The sequence below is a fragment of the Wyeomyia smithii genome, chromosome 3, assembly GCF_029784165.1.
Source record: "Wyeomyia smithii strain HCP4-BCI-WySm-NY-G18 chromosome 3, ASM2978416v1, whole genome shotgun sequence".
Classification (NCBI taxonomy): Eukaryota; Metazoa; Arthropoda; class Insecta; order Diptera; family Culicidae; genus Wyeomyia; species Wyeomyia smithii.
This window is the reverse complement of record NC_073696.1, coordinates 74,040,080-74,061,032: the sequence shown is the minus strand read 5'-3', so window position 1 is coordinate 74,061,032 and position 20,953 is coordinate 74,040,080. Positions and strand designations below refer to the sequence as shown.

Genomic DNA, 20,953 nt, shown 5'->3' with positions numbered 1-20,953 from the left:
TGCGACAACTTCAATGCCTGGAATCGAGGGGAGGGTAATACGATAAAAGGAATAGCACTTCATAATCCCTAGAAATACCCCTCCATATGGAGTGTCCCGATCAAGGCGAATAATATTAAAATCATGGAAGTTGAGATCAGTATTCGAAGTAAGCCAAGTTTCACAAAGGGAAAATGCATCGCATTTGTTTTTATTTATCAAAACTTTAAACGAATCAATTTTTGCTAAAATACTTTTACAATTCCACTGTAAAACAGAGATAGAATCCTTCATATACGCAGTTGAATTAGGCATCGAAGGATACAAACGCTGCAATGAGAGGCCATTGGACAGTCAACTGCTTCAAAAATGATCTAACTGTTGGGAGGAATGCAGTAAGAAAAATTTTAATTGGATCGGATACATTAAAAGTTTCAAAAATCCAGTCCACAATGTCAGAGAATTTCACTAGTCCAGAGTTTGTTTCATCAACTGGATGTGCAAAAGGAACAACGGGGTTTTTAGATGTTCCTGGCAGTGCTGGGAACTCCTTCTGGGACTTTAAATTTGCAAGCCCAGGAGGAGTTTGCTTCGGTTTTTCCGCAGCACTGTTTGGTTTGTTTGTATCCTTCATTCCACTTTGGGAAATCTTAGGACCTTTTCGGGGGAGCTTAGGAGAGGAAATATTTTTCCTCTTTCTAGACTCCCCAGGATTGGCATAGGAAGTTCCCGCTGGTGAATCATGAGAATCGGTTTCATCAGAGAACAACAGATCAAAGGGGTTTGATGTTTTGGGAGAGGTGGTAACGATTTTCTTTAGCATATCAGCGTAAGAACGCTTTGAACGCTCTTTAAGAGACCGTTTTAATTTATCCCTGCGCTGCATATACACCGCACATGTCGAGAGCTCATGCTGATTTTCCCCACAGTGGTTGCATTTTTCAGCATTTTTACTGCAGGAATCATCCGCATGATTCTCCCCACACTTGCTACAACGTGCCTTATTGCAGCAGTAGGCGGCGGTGTGGCCTAACTGCTTACAATTCAGGCAGTTCATGTCGCGGGGTACATAGAGCCGCACAGGGAGACGAACCAGGTGGATCGAGACGTGGCTAGGCAATGCAGACCCGGCGAACATAACTCGAAACGAGTCTGACGGAGTGTACACCTTTGTGCCGCCGACGAGAGATACAGACTGCAATTGCTTGCAGTCCAAAATCTTTATTTTTACATCGGCGCACAAAAAATTTTTGAAGCAACCGAAGCCACTTTGTAAAATACACTCGACCGACAGACTCGAATCGGTTATGACACCGTCGATCTCCACGTCTCGTGCGGGTATATAAACGCGATACTCGCGTGTGAAGAGCTCAGAGCAAGCTATAGCGTTGGCCTGTTCCAGGTTACTGACCACGACACGGAGCTTGTTAGGTCTGACCTTGGATATTTCGGTCACGGCCTTGTACCCTTTCGTCAGGTCTTTGGAAATCTGCAGTATATTTAACGGCTTTGATTTCGCTCCTGCCTTTGGCCGGAAGAAAACAGTATAGCTGCTCTGAGATCCGTCCGGGTAGAGCCTGGGGCGAGGGGTGGTTGCATCAGCAACCGAGAGGGATTGAGTGGGAAGGACATGATCGGGAGGGTTCGAAGAAGGGAGATCAGAGGTTGAGGGATCTACACCCATTGCGCTAAGCTAGCGCGCTAGCTTTATAGACAAAATCACGTACCTTCTTCTTTTTCCTTTCTCTCCTTTTCCTTTGTGTTGAAATTCTCGGCCACTGCCAGAGCACAAATCACTCAACAGCCAAATCGGCTTACACACCAGTAGGCAGCTACGATGCGAAACAGTTGCACAAAGGCGGGCGACCTTGAACGCGGATTAAGAGACTCGACCAGGCAAACAATGCCAGCACTTGCTCACACGTCTTTTGTATTATATTCTATCGGAGCGATCACCAAACACGTCCGATACTGATGCGTGTTCGGCACAGAATGAGCTGAAATTTTGTGTGAGGACATTTTTCGAGAAGACGAAACTTTTGAGCCCTACCGATAAACGAAATTCGAAGTTCAATTTTTTTTCCAAATGTTCCATTGGCCCCTGCTCAAAAATTTCTATGTCCCAGAAGGTCGATTATTTAAAAAAAAAATTCATACAACACCAGATGTCGATGTTCCACGTATTTCCAAGGCATTTAGCATCAAAAAAAATTTTCGATGTTGACGATTTAACGAACAATGCATTTTTTCATCGGTAAAAAATTTGAAACATTCACCGCTTTGAGGCACGTGTTCCCGAAGTCCGATTAACCTGGAATTTTGCATGGCGACTTTTTTCGAGAAGACGAAATTTTGAGCCCTAGCGTTAAACGAATAGAAACCAAACTTTTTCACTAGATTGAGATATACGCGTAGTGTCTTCAGCAAAGTTTTATGTGTTCTCAAAGCAAAAAACTTTGCCGAAGACATCATGTTTCTATCTCTTACATATTACGAACCACATAAAGTTTTCTTTTGAAAGGCATTTAAAATCCCAGCTTTCTTCCTAATATTTTGCCCAGATTATTCCGTATTTTGAAATGTCCTACAAAGTTATTAGCCATTCCAAAATGCATGTTTTTGTCGAACATTATTATTTTTCATCTATTAACATAAAAAGCTATTTGACATATTTCGATATTCAGGGATAAAATAAATAATGTGTTGTTTCAACTATCCTATTGATTTTTGTTTTGTCACCAGTGACTAGTTTTTGGCTAAAGGGTAACTTCAATATTGCTAGAAAAATAGAAAAAAACGTAAAAAAGGATTCCATTTTTATGTATTTAGGGCCATCCATTTTAGTATACATAAACTTTAGGCAGAGATTTTCACCAAACTCTTTTCTACCTTCCTAATAGTTCACTTTTTCGTCTGTAATTTAAAATCCATATTCGTCGCTGGAGTAGGTTTTTGGTAAATTTGATCATTTTTCTATCGTCTGATTCTTACAAACCATTTGAAAATTTTGGATATTATCTAGAAAACCGCAAATTTAAGGTACATATTCGCATTTTTATGAATGAATGGATGTCGAACCACCAAAAAACGCTTCTTGCTCTCAAAAACCTTCACATGTCAAATTTAGTGCCATTTGCTAACTATCCTAATCGCCTTTCCTAGCCTCAAAAACCCCTACATACAAATGTTCACACAGACAGGACTGCATTGTTATATGTTTGGACTGCTTGTAGTAATTTAAATCACTAATTTTATGAGTTAAGTTGTTGGTTTAACATCTTCATTAACGGAAAAATAACAATAAAAAAAATTCGTTATTTTCACTTTCCCTTTTTCGTCACATCAGATTTTTTTAAAACTCTTGGTGTATATTTTTTTGGAAGGCGAAATTTTCTCTCTACATCTTTGCCGAACATGCTATAACAAAAAAAAGAACCGTTCTGGCTTTAATTTTTTTCTTTTGTTTTGAAAATTCTAATTTTTTAGTTACTACACTACGAATAATTTGTTTGTGCAACGTAAGAACTTCGACGACACTAATAACTGATGAACATAAAAATTACCCTAACGTCGACCGATTTCGGTCACGGTGCTGCATATCAGCTGGACGATGCTCGACTCGGTCCAGCTGATGGGTTACACTGCGCCCAAAACCGGTCGACGGTAAGGTAATTTTTATGTTTTTGTAAGAACAATAAGTGCTGTGTCTTGTCTCGCGTCGCGTTATTATTGTCGTTTTAGCTACTTGTTTCTCTATGATCAGCTGATCTTTTGCAACTTTTATAAAAATGAATAAAATTTTAATAAATGAGTTCTTTAACCCTGGAAAGCTGGTCTGCGTCGATTTGACTCCTCGCTTGCAGCAAGATTTCCCATTGTTTTCTCCATCAATAAAGAAATTTTGAAATCTAAATGCTGTCGTTTGTTATTTATAGATGTGTTAACACTGTAATGACCGTTTATCGATAGTTTATGAAAAAAATTTGCATTTTAATTATTCAAAAGTTGGGAGTCATTTTGGCGCATGATTATCCTTATACTTATACGCGTTTCAGGGTTAAGATAATTAATTTTATTTCTTTTGTTGAAAAAAGTTTTATTCAGTGTTTTTTTTTTCGGCAATACAAAATTACTTAACGCTGCCGAAGACATCACACCGATCAAACAAGTCGTTCTACCCCAAACATATTTGTGATCATCAATACCCTGTTTACATAAACCCTTTTCACAAATGACATCTTCAGCCCATGCGAACCTATATTATTGCGTCTATTTAAATGAATGGCATAAAGTTCGAACTGTTTTTTGCGCGCCCTATTTGCTAAATTTTATCCTGTCAGGTTATTTTATTTTTCCAAAGTTGAAATAAATTCAAAAATAGAGCCTGTAGATAAAGCCTCTCTCTTCATGCTAGAGGAAATAAGAAAGCTCTACTCTTATGTACTTTAGGGATTATGAATGATTGTGAATGTAGTGAGCTCTGGGCAACAAGCTTCTGGGATTATCGCATCATTGAAAAGTCGCCATTTTTTTACCATACAATTCATTACTTTACCCGTAAGAAAATTTCCAAACATACTTCAATTATACATCTTTGGTCGTTACGAAAAGTTTAGTACTCGATTTTTTTTTTTAGTTTTCTTCCTGTTCTAAGGTCGCTTCATTCTATCCGCGAAATGAAATTTACAAAATTTTGGGACCACTCGCACAATGTTGTGTCATAAAAGATAATGCCTTTGTATAAAATTATGTCAATTTGCAATCAAAAATTAAACATGTAGTGTGCGTTGTTTTAGAGTACAAAAAAATAAAAAAAAGTACTAGAAAGAATACACAGCAGATATACAGAAAATGATTCTTACCATCTCTAGAACTAAAAGTTTTTATCAGCTTGAAGAAATAATAAACCTTTTCCAGAAATATAAATTCTGGAGCCAAAAATTTCTCCACCTTTAATGCATGGGTTTTATTATTAAATAAATGCCTAAGTTTCGTTTAAACTTTAAAGGTTATCCTCGTATCATCTGTAAATACTAACGTTTCGTTGAAAATTTGTTCACTAATCTGATACTATGTCTTACGAGCACGTCCGCTCTATTTTTCAGATTCCGCATTCAGCTTTAAATTACTCTTTTAACTTGTGCCGAACCCCTATATAGTTATAGCAACTTGTTTGTGCCATTAGCATTGTTATTCTCGTCTACGCCCCCAGATTACTCTCATACAGTTATATTGCGCTTTCATAACCAACCCGTTGGGGTTCTAGCATGTTTTCGCGCGGAATTGTATGCATCGTCCCCACCGAAACCGCCCGGTTCCGGAGTGCAACGATTAGCGATGTTTACATGCATTGAGAGATATTGCCTCGCCTGATATGCGTATTGTGTTTTGCCCGAATGCCAAACGCAATCGTTACAGAGAAAGTTGTAATTATTGCAAATGTTTCCGCCGGGAAAAGCCACTGCTGCCGAGGTTTCCATCCGTGCACTAGCTTGGATAGCGCTGCTTTCTCGCACCTACCACTAATTCGACGAGTGATATTGCAATTTAGATTTAACAAAAAAATTTGACCAATTCGTGCAGTTTTTGGTAGTTGTATTATAGCCATAATAATATAGGTTTACCAGAGAATACCTGCAACTTTATGCTATCGACAATTGAACATTTTGTAAACTAGAAATAGAAGTATTCACATTGTAAAACGTATATTCAATTGCTTCATCACATGTAGCTAAAGTAAGCTATGAGTGGTTCCATCCAAATCGAAATACGGATGTTTAATTTCATGTACTGATTCATAAGCCTCATTCCAATCCATGGACATCCACAAAAATGCTACACACAAAATTGAGTGCAAAACAAACTTTATCAATTATTAAAACTTCAAACCCCACCGCAATCGATTTTCTCATTCAATTACAGCTCTCTGTTGGCCGAATCACAATTTGTTTGCCTTGGGCTAGCATAAAACTGATATCAAACCGGGTGTGGCTCTACCCTACGCCTGTTACAGAAATAGTCCCAGTCTAGCCAATAATATTCTCTGCGGTGAATGTAATTTTGACCACAAAGCGTGCACGGTGGCGGTCGGCTTGCTTGCAGCCTCCCATGAACGTCAATTGGTTACGCAACTCAATTTTGCTGAACAGCAAGGATTGCGGTGCTGATGGGAATAACATGCTAGGAAATTAGTTCACACTGTCAGACTGGGACAATTTCATCATTTCCAACTTTCTGCTTATGTGTGCAGGAACGCACGGCTTTTTCGATTGCCTGATCAAACATAAAATATGTTTTGTATAATAATGAATTACTCCATGCTGTTTTGTTGCTTATCAAAAAAGCTTATTGGTGGTGTTTCTGTTTTGCGAGCTGATTTAGTTATGATATCATATCGAATTATCTGTGGTAACCGTTTTTCTTTGAGAAGGGTTGCTTTTTCTCTGAGATGTGTTACAGCCAAGAAAAATGAGCTATCACTACAATAGGATATGCTACGAAAAATATAAAATTTTCTGTTAGATTTCATTTGTATATTCAGTTGATAACATTATTAAATTCATCGTACCGCTATTGCTAATACGACCCAACATTTTCCCAATATTCAAAAAACAATTTTTTAAGCACGATTTAAGCGAAGCAAAGGCTTGATGCTGCATTCTGATTCGAAACTCGACCTTCTTTTCGTCATACAAAGACTTCGCAGATTTATGATAAAATTGAAACAAATATTTCACCAAATCTATTTATATAACAGAGAAGTTTTTTAACCCTCTAGTGCCCAAATTAATTTCTAAACGGACTTCGATAAAATCATTATAAACCATTATAAACACTTTTTAAGTATTTATTAAAGCTTTTCGGAACTTCGACTGAAGCCCGCCAAATGGCGGCATTGGGCACTAGAGGGTTAATATATATTTGTGTGTATGTTCCAGCATAACTCTTGAAAACCTGAGCCGATTTTCACCAAATTTGGCATAAGTATTTTTTGTACAAAGTAGATGGTTATAAAAATATTGGAAAAAGGTAGGGGTAACCCCTGTTTTGCAGAGGGAGTCTATGAATAAGTCAAAAGGGGTTTAAATTGATAAGTCAAAATTTTTCGTGCGTATTTTTTCTTTCGTATGCCTGATGGGCATTGGGCAGAAGTGCCCTTTGGTTGCCTTTTGTAGTTAGCCCCGATTGCTGTACACAGACTACAATACGCTCAAACTCTTTGATGGAGTTGAGCTTGTTGGTTGCAAGCCTGTGCTTCAATTCGATACTACATGGTTGATGAAACCTGTGACCGTTTCGAGATTGGTATTCCATACCTGGTATGGAGTTGAGACATAACTTCCAAAGAAGTTGAGCCTCCATTAAGCAAGAGCCCCGCAGAAACAGAGTAAATGCGCTGAACTCTCAGGTTCTTTAAATGATGAAAAATAGGACAGAGCCCAGTGAGGACTCCCGTGATAATGCGTAGTTTATTACTACTAAACTGAGTAGTCTTTTGGTAACCGCAAGGTTAGGGTAGATATTAGCTGTCGTTCCATTTACCTTAGATCACCATACGAGGGCTGCGTAGCAATGGTGATATTAGACCGAAGGGCTAATTGTGATTTTAGCCGCCAAGTCGTGCCGAACAGTGTAAAGTAAGCACAGATCGCTGAAGTCCAAGGTTACTTTATTTATTTATTTGGCATTCCGTCACAATGACATGGCCTGATTCACAAAGTTCCTCCAATTCACTCGGTTATTGGATGCCGCTCTTCGATCCCTGGGACACCGTGGACTCCCCGCCAGATTTCGCTTCTCCTGGTCTACCTATCATACCCGCTGCGCCCCTGGTCGTCTTCTTCCTACCGGATTCGAGGCAAACATCATCTTTGCAGGGTAATTGTCCGGCATTCTTGCAACATGCCCTGCCCAGCGTATCCGTCCAACTTTAGTCATCTTTTGAATACTGGATTCGCCGTAGAGTTGCGCGAGCTCATGGTTCATTCTCCGCCTCCTTATTCCGTTCTCCTGCTCATCGCCAAAGATCGTCCGAACATTTGCAGGTTCTCCCTGAGCATTGTCCACGTTTCATACCTGTAGAGAACAACGGGGGCTTAGTCTGTTCAACCGCAATTGCTAGTGGAGCCCATAGTAGGCACGATTTCCGCTGACAATACGCCACAGCTGGTATCATTGTCCTCAGTTACCAGTGAGCCAACATAAACAAACTCGTCGACCACCTCGAACTCATTGCCATCGATCGTAATGCTACTGCCTAGGCGTTGTCAATCGGTTTCGGTTCCGCCGACTAGCATACACTTGGTTTTAGATGTATGTATTTACCTGCAACCCCACTTCCTCGCTGCTTCCCGTTTTAGTCTGGTGTACTGTTCTGCCACGGCCGCAGTTGTTCTGCCGACAATGTCCATATCATCAGCAAATCAAACGAATTGACTGGATTTGTTGTATATCGTACCCCACTTGTTGATGTCCGTTCGATTCATTACACCCAATGTTGAATAGTAAGCAGGAGAAACCATTCCCCTGTCTAAGCCCGCGGCACAAAGCCTCTGCGGGATGCGTTGAGTTTCTGGTAGAACTTTCGCGAAAAAGATGCAGCTTTTCCAGCTCTGCATTCTCGTCAAACCAGCGCCTTTTCTCCCGGAAAATTTGGGTTGGATGCATCTTGTTCACCCGGTGTCTTTCTACATTCTGACAAGTGGCGCTGTGCATATTAGCCGCCCACGCAACGTTCTCCTCATCCAGCACCCTCCTACAGTCGTTGTTGAACCACTCGTTTCGTTGGGTTCGTCCCACATGCCTGATGACGTTCGCCACTACGCTGTTGATGGCGTTTCAACAGTCCTCGAGAAGAGCTTCCTCCAGCCAGCGATGGAAAAAAATGACCTCTAGCGATTTTGAATACATATAAAGGAAGCCTAAGATGCGTTGACATCGTCGTGAGTATGCGAATAACAAAGTATCGGTGTTGGTTCACTCTATTTGCTTTCCTTTTTACGATATATTGCTTGTCGTTAGCGTACACCACAACATATGGCTCTCAATGTGCACAACTCGGTATATGAAGTTACTCGTCTCTGTTACACAGAGCGATCAGATCTTGTTATGTTATTACCCATGAATAAGATTTTTTGTCAGAAAAACATCACTGCCTCCAGCTGGTCCTCTTCCGGCAGCGCAACTTCGAGCGAGTGCGCGTAGTTTTCGGCGACGTTAGGCTGATTCAATTGCGCGAGATCTAACCGTAGCAGCGTCGGTGCCGAATGTTGTTAGCAACGGATAGTATTAGGCGCATCCTTACCAACACCAGGTAGTGGTCTGAATCGACGTTAGCGCTCCTATAGGATCTGACGTCGATGATGTTTGAGAAGTGCCGACAATCAATCAGGACGTGATCGATTTGTTTTTTCTGTATGATTTGGTGACCTCCAGGTGTACTTGTGTATGAGGTCGTGCTAGAAGAAGGTACTACGCACGGCCATGTTTTTGGAGGCTACAAAGGCTAAGGCCCATTTCGTTGGTCAGTGGTTTGTATTCCTCGTCCTAGCTGATCTGAACGTTAAAATCTCCGATGACGATCTTGATATCATGTTTTAGGCAGTGGTCATACTTTGTCCTTGTCGCCTTCGGTACTTCCGAGGTGGTGATTGTTCACTTTCATGATGCTGATGTTGAAGCACTGGCCCTTGATTCTCAACCTGCACACTCGAGCTCACCCGTTTCCCGGAACGTACGAGGTCGAACCTGCGGGATTTCAATACTACGGAGAGCACTCGTGTGCTCCTTTGGAAATTGAGAGATTGACAGTTCCACGTCCCGAGTTTCCGATCGTTAGTCTGTTAACGTGGCGTGGGTTTGTGCCGATTGTTCCGGTCCGAATTCCTTTGTTCCTCGTTCATTACTTGTGAGTGTTTTACGGTGGCGGCATGTAAGGACTGCCCACCAAACCTCTGTCTTGCAGGAAGACCCTCGTACGCAACACTGTTTAAAATCCCACGTTAGCACGAGAATGATAATCGGCCGCCCCTAACCTGGAGTACAGGCGCCTTTTTGGGCCGCTCCTTACATGGAGGACAGACGCTCGGAAGCTTAAAAGAGCCCTTCATCTCTGTCAGAATACGACCAAGTTTCTACCGAGGTTGGTAACACGATCTTATCAAGGTTGCTCGCATCCCAGCAGGCCCCGCGTGGAAGTCGGGATAGAAGTGGCTGTATAAGATCCTAAGGACCACGTGTGGGGTCTTTTTTATTTCTGTAGGTGCGCTTCGCACCGATGGTACGGATTATCCAGCCGTTTACCAGTAAGGTTTTTGGTTCCAAGGCTTTTGGTTTCTTTGCTGAAACTCAATATTATACTTTTTAGTAGCGAAGGAGTGATGAAATGTGTCCTTCGCTTGGTAAAGAGTATAATAACTGTTTTAGTGGGATTGAACCTTCTTCTAAGCACCACTAGGAAATGATGTTAAGAGCCGCTTGCATACGACTAGATAAATTTGCATCATATTTTTCCCGACCAATGAAGACTACATCATCAGCATAACCTATGACTTCATAACCAAACAGCGACAGCTTGCTAAGGAGAACGTCTGCCACCCAGTGACCATAGCAGAGGAGAGAGAATTCCATTCTGAGGACGCTCTTTGTTTACCTCTTCTGTGACAAACGTATCTCCCAATGCAGCTGTGCTTTTCCTCCTGAGAGCATTGCCTTTTTTTTAAAGGTGGCGGGGAAATCTGCAAACAGACACCTGAGAAGAGAACTCAGGGTGTGGGGATGAGACTAGGGGAGAGATGCTGGGGTAGTTACACTCCCCCAGACACCTACTGATCCCTGTCCCGACCCACTAAAACCCCTCCAGTCTCCAGCCCTGTTCTTCCCGGAACGACGGTTAAGTATTACGTCGGGAAGTGGCTTTTGTGCGTGATGCACCCTCTTTACTCTTATAACCTCCTAGCTAACTACCTGGAGACTGGTAGTTAGCTACCACTGGCGTGTTGGTGGTTGACCCGCCACACACGTTGTAGCTCCAGGACAATCTGGGAGGCGGCCGCACAGGCCGCGTTCCAGATGTCCGGTTCGTCGCACATCCTCCGGACAAGTTTGTCCGGCCTAGTGCCAAGCCCGCTCACAGCCATCATGTTGCTCCTCGCTCTTACGAAACGGGGGCATACGAAGAAGACATGCTCTGCAGTCTCCTCCTCTTCTACGCACTCGGGACACATGGGGGACCCCGCGTGCCCGAACCTGTGCAGATATTGCCTGAAGCAACTGCCAACGGAGCATCGAGAATGGCCTCGTATGCCCCTTGTGTCACGTTGGTCGAAACACTCTCTGTCCTCCTTGATGGCGATGCTGATAGGCATCATGCCGGACGAGACACAGTAGCATCGTATGATTGCATCGTATGACACCGTACGATACGCACTCACAACTCTCAGGCACATGAGCCTGTAGGTACTTTCCAGTTTACCGCGGTAACTGTTAGTACCTAGCGCTCTGGACCATACTGGCCCACCATATCTAAGTATGAACGAAACCACGCTGGCAAAAAGTCTTCGCTTGCTGCCATAGACCGCTGAGCTATTGGACATCATACGAGATAGTGCTGCAATAGCCGATGAGGCCCTCTTACAGGCATAGTCGACGTGGCTCCCGAACGTGAGCTTGTCGTCGACCATAACCCCCAAGAGCAACGATCGCTTTGAGGTGATGGTGCAGTCTCCGACTCTGACCACCGCCTGTTGCTCCGATTTACGGCTGTTCACAACCGTGACCTCCGTCTTATGGTGCGCGAGCTCCAGTTTCCTGGAGCGCATCCAGTCCTCGACCTTCCTTATGCAATGCGCAGCCGTCAACTCGACCTCTTCGATCGACTCGCCGTAAACCTCTAGCGTTATGTCGTCTGCAAAGCCGACGGGCACAACCCCTACAGGAAACTTTAGTTTCCACACCCCGTCATACATGACGTTCCACAACACCGGACCCAGGATGGAACCTTGCGGAACCCCTGCGGTGATTGGAACGCACTTCTGACCCTCCTCTGTGTTGTAAACCAGTAGTCGATTCTGGAAGTAATTTTCCAGAATCTTGTACAGCGACACCGGTACTTGGATGCTCCTGAGCGCGAGCGCTATGGAGTCCCAACTGGCGCTATTGAACGCATTCTTCACGTCAAGCGTGACGTTGGTCTTGGCCATTACGATCCTGTAGGCGTCACTCCACGGATTCGTATTGGCACTCGCGCATAGCCTATCGAAACAGGCCCTCTTGCTGGCCTTAATCGCACTCTTCAGCGTCGATCTGGCAGAACTGAATGCTGCGCGGCGCTCTGTCCTCTGTTCATCTGTTCGCGCACGCTGCATCCTCCGTCTCGCACGGAGGCACGCACTGCGAAGGTCCGCTATCTCGTCAGTCCACCAATAGACCGGTGGCTTCCCATTCCTAGGTTGGCGAGTCCTAGGCATGGTGGCGTCGCACGCCCGAGATAGCATAGCAACTAGTTGGTAGGGCGTCGGGCGAAGCCGACTGCCCCTCTCGCGCTCTCGTCTCATTGCCTCTTCGAATACCTCGGCATCGAAATGCGATGTCTTCCACTCGCGGGCGAACGGAGTGTTAGCCCTACTCGTCGCTTGCCGCCTCTCGTTGTTGTCTACACTATAGCAGACTGATGGTCTGATGGTCGCTATTGGTGTAGCCATCGTCTACCCTCCAGTTCATGATCAGTCCTGGGCTGGAGAACATCACGTCGATGATCGACTCCGCGCCATTTCTGCTGTATGTACTTTTGGACCCAATGTTGGCCAGATCTAGGTTGAGCTTCGCCAAAGCTTCCAACAAGATCTGGCCTCCCTGGTTCGTGGAGCAACTCCCCCGACAGCCCAAGCGTTGAAGTCGCCTGCCACCACCAACGGTGTTAGGCCTGTTAGCTCCATGGCTAACCGGTCGACCATCTGTGCGAACCTTTCGGTAGACCAACGCGGCGGAGCATAGCAACTGCAGTAGAACACTCCGTTCACCTTGGCAACTGCGTACCCTTCTTCTGAGGTTGAAACAACCTCCAGAACCGGGAACCTGCCCGTCGTCCATATGGCCGCCATGCTGGACCTATCCGCAACCCAGTTACCGTTTCCGGGAGGGATGCGGTAAGGGTCCGATACAATGGCGATGTCCGACAGCGACTCAGTGGCTGCTTGGTATAGCAGCTGCTGAGCTGCGTAGCAGTGGTTCAGGTTCAGTTGCCTCAACCTTACGCCCGTGGTTTCGTAGCCGGCTTGCCGGCTGGGCACCTGGGGCCTCCCATAAAGTGTTTGGCGTCCCGTTTCCCGGAGCACACCATACACTTCTAGGCTCCCCACAGACCTTCGCTTTATGGCCTGCACCACCGCAACACCTGCATAGTTGGCTCCTGTCGGGCCCCTTGCAGGTCCAGGACTTATGTCCTCCCTCAAAACACCGGAAGCAAACGTCCAGGGGCTGGAGTATACCCAGGGGGCATACTGACCAGCCGTCTTTCAGCTTGCCTTCCTTAAGTGCCAGGTTCGCGTCCGCCGACGCTAACCGGAAGGTAGCCACCTGGCTGGACCCTTCCGGAGGCGGATTGACTCAGTGGTCACCTCCACCCCGCACTTCTCCTTGAGGGCTAGCGCAATGTCGCATCCCTCGGTGATTTCGTCCAGGTTTTTAAGCTGGAGAGTCACCTCCGAGGTGAGTGCCCGAACCTGCACCTCCTTGCCGAGGACCTGCTCGGCTACCGCCTTGTAAGAAGCACCCTTGTTTTTCGCATCCTTTCGGAGCTCAAGGATCATCTCGCCGGTGCGAGATCGGCGAATGCTCCGCACATCCGCCCCCAACTCCTTGAGCTGGGTTTCGCCCCTCATCTTTTTCAATACCTCCGAGTACTTGGACCCGTCGGTTTTGAGGATGAGGGCGTCCCCCTGCTCTTGGCCTTCTTGGCACTTGGCGGTCGTTCCTTTGCCGCTTCATCTTGGCGTTTTCTACCTTCCTGGCGCCCTTTTCCTACCTTGGTAACCCAGGGGTTTCTCGCAGTAGCCGCTCCGGGCGACACTTCGGCCCTTGTGCCTGTTGGTGTGCTGTCCTGCGTGGATAGCGCCACCAACCGCTTTTTCACGTTTTCGGGGGCCGTTTCCCCCGGGGACTGCCGCGTTCGCTTACTGGTCTGCCCCGTAGAGCAGATCGTGGCGAACGAGGGGGCATCGGTCTGAACCCCTTTGGATTCAGTTGCCCTTTTTTTCCCCACCTCCTTGAGAGCATTGCCTGGATCCAGCTCATTGTAGTATTACCCATACTTTTTTTGTAGAGCCGTATCAACAAATGCAAAGCACGTGTTATCGAAAAGCGTAGACCACTGTCTTCTTATCAGTGACTAACTAACTCATTACCACCAAAATTTAAACAATGGTCGCAGTTCAAATCTTACAAAAAAAAACTTCTTCAAAATTCGCCGCGGATGTAGTTGCCCGCAATTTTTTCCTTTAACTTGAGAAATGTTGAAGTCAGGCTTAAAGATCCGAAGAATTTGTCTTTTTTTGCCTTATTTACCCGGCTTTGGTATAAACATCATTTTTTCCTGTGTGGACTCATCACTGCGACCAGAGATTAGATCTATTGTGATATTGCCCAGGTGTTTTCTGTGCTCCGTCCTTCATATTATTGGCACTATCACTATTGAAGTAAGTATTACGCTTATCATTCATATCCGTGCTTGTGTGTAAGTTTTACCGTTTCAAGCTTACTACTCTACTATACCGAGCCTCTGTCCATCCTAACAATATCGCCTAATTCCAATTGCCTGGAGAGAACTTTTATACGTTACTCACACCAGTTTTATTATAACAGGGACTTATTTTTTTGTTGGATGAGAGTCAACAGAGGTACTGTAGAACTCAGATTGAAGGAAGGGTACTTAGTGGGAAGCCTGAGAATAAACCCATGCTAGAGTCCTTTGACAACCAAATGGCCTGATTCTACTAAGATTCGAACCCACGATCACCCGTTTACCAAGGCGTACTCTGTAACCTTGCGGCTACGGAGCTCCCCTAAACACCACCTTAACGTTCCGCCAGCCGACCGGAATATGTCCCAGAGCAAGGCTGGCTCCGAAAAGACCGATGAGTTCGTACATGAACTTCGTCCGATTTCGACAGAAAGATTGGTAGACTGCCACCCGATGCTTGTGACTTCTTTGGCTCGAAAAAACTTAGTGCCCAGTTGATAGAAGTCTCCGTGAACAGTCAACGAGCGACCACTTCGAATCAGAGGTCAGAGGTTCTGTAACCCTCCAACGTTTGGTCCAGAGGTCGAGTCTGGACGGTGGAAATACAGGCACTCAAATATTTGCATTATGTACGACCCTAAGTACGTATACTGGTTTGATAACAGGGCATTGTCCGAGCCGTTATCATTTCAAAGTTATAAAAAAAAACTTCAAGATAATACATGTCACTTATGTGGCATGGAAAAAGAAGACTTGAAACATGTATTATGTCGATATCCGGCAATTTTCAGCAAAAGGTATAGGTTCTTCGATAGAGGGTTAGTGGAACCCTTTTAAATCTGAAAAACAAATCCCAGTACGGTTCTGCGCTCCATACGAAGTGTATGACCGGACTGGACTATTGCTATTGGTCAGATTATTACGACCACTTCCAGTAGTGACGCGTTATCCTGACTTAGCAACATTGAAAAAGGGGAATATGTCACAAAATATCAAAAAATTGGAAAAAAAACTTCCAGCGTTTCTGTGGTGCTGACAGTCAAACTACCATTCCCTATTTTAATTATCCAAGACCATTTATATGATCTATGATCGTCGCTTTTTGCAGTCGCGTTACCTCAATCTAATTCTAAATGTCCTCACAGAATCGAGCTCTGCACCTCCTTTTGGCTTTGCGAAGCTCAACGTTATATTTTGTGAGGGATGCAATGTACGCTACCCAGTTAGACGTGTTTTCAGCCCTGTTGACGAAGATTTCTGAGGGCTTCGTTCCATCAGGGCACATCAAGACAGACTGTCCGTTTTATTAATGGACTGTATGGAGTAAAAGCTTCCGTGAGCCTGCACTGTAGATCACTTGCGGCGATGTCCAGTTCAACTGGAGTTCGAATATTGTTGTCACAGGATGTTTTCGAGTTCCAGTTGGTTTTCTTGGGATTCCTGAAGTGTTCTTTTCTCAGAGGGGTAACTTCGAGGTCAAATCTGATGCGTCTATGGTCTGATAAACTGGGTTCATAAGAGACATGCCAGTTTTTGACTTTCTCCGTTATCGAGGCACTACATAGAGTTAGATAAGAAAGTGAGTTCCAAAAAAGCGCTGTTACTTCGGATGGCGGTATGTCATCCACGTCCCCCAGGAAGTATGCGGAGGCAACGACTTTTTCTTGTGTACCGTTAGTCGTTGGTACTTCCACCGCAATTGCAACCAAATCCCGTTGGATGAACTCTGGAATCTAGGAACAAATTTAATATTTCTGTTCAACAGAATTGCACTCTCAAGATTAGACTTTTGGTTGCTATAAATCAACGTACTGTTAGGATCCTGGTGTCGTGGACCCATGGTTTCTGGATTAACGCTACGGATAGCTGATCCTTGGTGAACCTTCTGCGAAGAACACTAGAAGCGCCCTTTGTGCAATGGAGATTCACCTGAACGCAGCGCATACTGCTCACGTTGTGGACAACGCGTCCTTCGTCAGATCTAGTTGAGTTCCGATTGGCGGCCGGTTGCCAGCAGCGGTGATGCTTGGTTGGGCTGTCTGCGTACCCTCAGCAATAGGCTCCCGTTGCAGCAGACAGTAGGCGACAGAAGTGTGACTCTCACGATTAGGCGGCGGAATGCGGCTCTGAGGGTCGCGACTACTCCTTTTTCGATTTTTTGGTGGAATCTTTTTCGCTATCGCGGGAGCGCATCTTGTAGCTGGTAGCGGTATACTCCCTGAAAGAGGCTCCGAACATGCCTTCCCTGCCTTTGCACCAGAGCCTTTCGCTCCTGTTTTAGACGACTTTCTGTAAACCTGCCGCATGCGTGCTTTGCCGTACTTGTAGTTAATCAGGATGCTCTGTGCTGCTATGAGGTCAGCAGACTGTTGGTCCAGCTTCACTATCAGTTCGATAATCTTTCCAGTAACGTTACGATGGCATATTAACCACGTGTTGAGCAACCGTCGTTCTGATTTTGAAGAAGACGGCTTCCACGCTGTTCTGGATGTTCCCTATGAATTTTAGGGCGTTTACCAGGTCTTTCGTGTACAAGACTCGAAGGTGTGCTCCCTCCCAAGGTTTAAAGAAAGACGCCGTAGGCTCCAGCCATCTAACTGTGTCGTTGTCGGCACAGTCAAGTTGTAAATAGAATACTGTTTTTTAGATGACAGCTCCTAAACCTGGGCCTAATGGCAGGAGATTCCTGGTCCGCATTGCAGTCCAGAATGGCGTCGCGAACAGTTTTCAACTGAAGGTTGAATAGTCGATCGATGTCATTTACATGCTTGTGGCCTCCAGCATCCCCCTATAAGTTACCCCTGACGTTTGTTGTGGTGTAGGGGGCTCCAGGCATTCCAAGTCCTGGGCCTTTAGCGCTCGTTTTTGGTGACACTGTCTGAGTCGACCGTTGTCGCTTGGTTGCGACCTTACCTGAGTGGTCAGTGTGGTCGACTGGTTAGCGGCCTCCTCGCGTGAGTGGCCTTGGCTTAGCAGTCTCCCACCATGGCAGAGCAAGGTTGCTGAAGCCCGGGTAAGGTTGCCCCCCCTCCCTCCACCTTACATCTTTGGACACGGGTCACATTACACCTCAGCTGATGGATTTAACCATTAAATTGGTCATGGTTAGGAGCTGTTACAACCATCCTCCTTTACAAGGGCCTTGTACCCTCTAATACAGTTCTTAATAATTTAAGTTTATTCGTAGAAGTTAAAATAAACTTAACAAAACCGTCACAGGCAGAGTTTCAATTTAAAGGTGTAATTGAATTAGGTGAGCTAGCAGCTTCAAGATTACAGAACCAGCTTTGGCATGCGGTTGGTCATGAGTTCGAATCTCGACTCTAAGTAGAATCAACATCGTTCGACGTCAGAGCTCCATCTCAAGCTCAAAAGAGTTCGATTCAAAGTGAATTAAAAAGTAGCCAATTTTTCAAGATTTATAATTTTCAACAAAGTGGATTTTTTTAGCAACCCCATAACAGAAAATGCCAAACAAAAAAACTGATTTGAAAATTTTTGAAAAGAACAACTTTAGCGATTTTGAGTATGATCGGATCATTTGTATTATCTCTACTCATTTATACATTTGTACCTATCACTACTAAACTTGGCACAGATATTTCTTGACATAAGAGAATGGTTATAAAATGGTACCCAGTAATCGGGCACCCATTTGCAAATTGATCTTCTTACAATCCGGTTTAAAATTATACCTTCAATAGCAACAGAGTATCAATTTTCGCTACACCCATCAGACCTCAGTACTGATATTGAATCCCGAGCAAAATTGGGCACTCAGCTACTGAGATATATATTCATGAACTGAGCACCACCACATTTTGAATCCACAGTTTCCAACTTTTTTTTTCTTCATCTATAATTTATTTGACACGGCACAAATACAATTTAATGTTTAACGGCGCCAATTATATCTGGTAGCTTACTTTCTAAAGTATCTTAATAACTTAAAGCAAATTTTTCATCCTCGCTGCCGACTACGAGCTGAAACTAAATCTAACTTAAAGCTAGAATGTTTTGCATTAAAAGCACTGATTTGTTGTTTGATGGTTTTCCATCGCCATAGGTAAGCAGCATATTGAATATGTTCCGCTGCTGGGCCAAGATATTACGGACTGGCATATTGGGTTGTCTTCCACGGGACCTGAGAGTATCGTGCGGGAAGCTATTAATTTAGACCTGGCGTCACGGTGTACAGGGCATGACCAAACAACGTGCTCTATGTCGTGATAACCTTCACCACAGGCACAGATACCACTTTCCCCGAGCCCAACACGACGGAGATGCGCGTCAAATCTATAGTGATTGGACATAAGCCGGGACATCACGCAAATGAAATCCCGACCTACATCCAACCCAGTTTCCAACTTTTCTTGTACATATATTTCGTGAATAATATCATATCTCCAAGAAGTCGTAATGACAGTCCTTCTTGCTTCAATTAAACTTATTGAAATTGTCATATTGTCTCTTATTTCCAAACTGCACCAGATTTTGTTCCTACCTAGTGACTTCAATAATTAAAGGAAATATCATCGTATTTTCCCTCTGAAAAACGAGTATGATTTCAGGATACAAGCATGATACTATTATCAAGACAGTACTTCCCTTTACTCGCACGTTACACGTTTTATGGTCGTTTGGTATCGTTAAGAGAATTAACAGCTTTCTTGCATATTTTATGCATATAACAAGGCTCTACATTGTTCTTAATTGAATTCGTACATTGTTATTCTAGAACAAAACGAGTCTCAAGAAGAAATATATATTTAAATAGATATATAATCCATAAACCATGTAACGCCCGAGCACGTTCGTCGTACCTTTCGTTACTGAGTCTTCAAGCGGATGTGACCTTCCTTTCCTGGTTTATTATACATTCCACAACTCATGCTGCATTAGCTTGATACCGGTGTGCAACACGAAATAATACACCTTTATGCGAACACTGCAGAGAATTTGACCTTTCCGTATTTCGGATGCAGTCTACAAGCCTCTCGTCGACACACCCGCGTTGACTGGCGATGACTTCGGCAGTGTATTCATAATGTGGATAAATTGCCAGCCGTTTCAACTGGACCGCCGGTGAAAAATTGAGTTTCCCCGCCCGGCAAGTCATCGAACGACGATGGTGAAAATTCGATTTTCCACCCTGATGCTTCACCATCGAAACGAATTATACACTGTAACGATGTCCAACCATTAAGTGCAGTAGCTGGGGGGAAACGATTGATAGGCATGTCTGTGTATGCGCAAGCAGTGGAAGGTACAATTACAATAAATTTGCAACGTCATTGGCAAATTGTATCGAAATTCACAGCGGGGTTTATCTACTTCATCGGTCACTCTATACTGTGAACAGTTATGGCACGTACAATTGCAAACGGGAAGAAATCCACCCAAAGCGATTCGCATATTTTACGCTGCATAATGAACGTCACGTTAACATTTAGAACTAAATGACATAATTTGACTGTGTCGAAAATTTGATTTTATGTTTTCAAAAATACCGGAGCTTTATTTCTGCATTTGATCAGATGCAGATATAAACAAAATGAACGAAACCAAATAATAAACTGCATACAGTTTTAAACCATTAGTTGATCAGGATTTAGTGATCAATCCAGCAGAAAGCATGTACAGAAATTAAGATTATACGTAACGCCTCCAGAAAGCATCAACTTCAATCAAACAGACTATTCACTCCTCTTTTCCTCTGCCCCAGTAGGGTCGACATTTCCCATTAGAGTCCGGGAGCTGTCCCGGGGGACAAACGACGGGAGCGTCGATTATGTTAGCCTGCAACAAATAGCGCTGTCAGTAAACATACACATTCCGGGCTGGAGAACATCTGTTCTCGAGTGCAACTTACTTGCTCAATTTCTGCTTCGCTTCCTACAGATTCGGAAGAATCAACAGATTGACAGTCGACAGTACTGCTTGCCGCCATAAAGAACTCCATTACCAATATTATAGCGAAAGCTTTCACTAAAATTTGTTTTGCACTCATAGCTTTGCAATATCCTCTGTACACGTAACAATATTACTGCACTTCTATGGAGGGCTTTTCGAATACTACTGGATGACTGTTGTGAACTGAAATGCTCTTTTATAACTGATTGATAAAAGAACCTATTTCTTCGCGCGCACTTCTACAACGTTTCAAGTGGTTCGGCGTCATACATTCGAAATAAAGAGACAGCCCACGTTTATCGCTTCCCATCGGAAACGAATACT

At 44.2% G+C, this 20,953-nt stretch overlaps 1 protein-coding gene and 1 long non-coding RNA gene across 6 annotated transcripts in view; one reads left to right on the top strand and one right to left on the bottom strand.

The window, feature by feature from the left end:
- The window catches only part of LOC129730604 (uncharacterized), a 583,914-nt gene that overhangs the window by 508,156 nt on the left and 54,805 nt on the right, over window positions 1-20,953 (top strand). The gene's annotated exons all lie outside the window — the stretch shown is intronic.
- Window positions 20,185-20,946, bottom strand: LOC129730605 (uncharacterized). Its single transcript, XR_008728886.1, has 2 exons — window positions 20,589-20,946; window positions 20,185-20,515 (listed from the first exon to the last, which is right to left on the bottom strand). It is a non-coding gene; the product is annotated as an uncharacterized LOC129730605 (long non-coding RNA).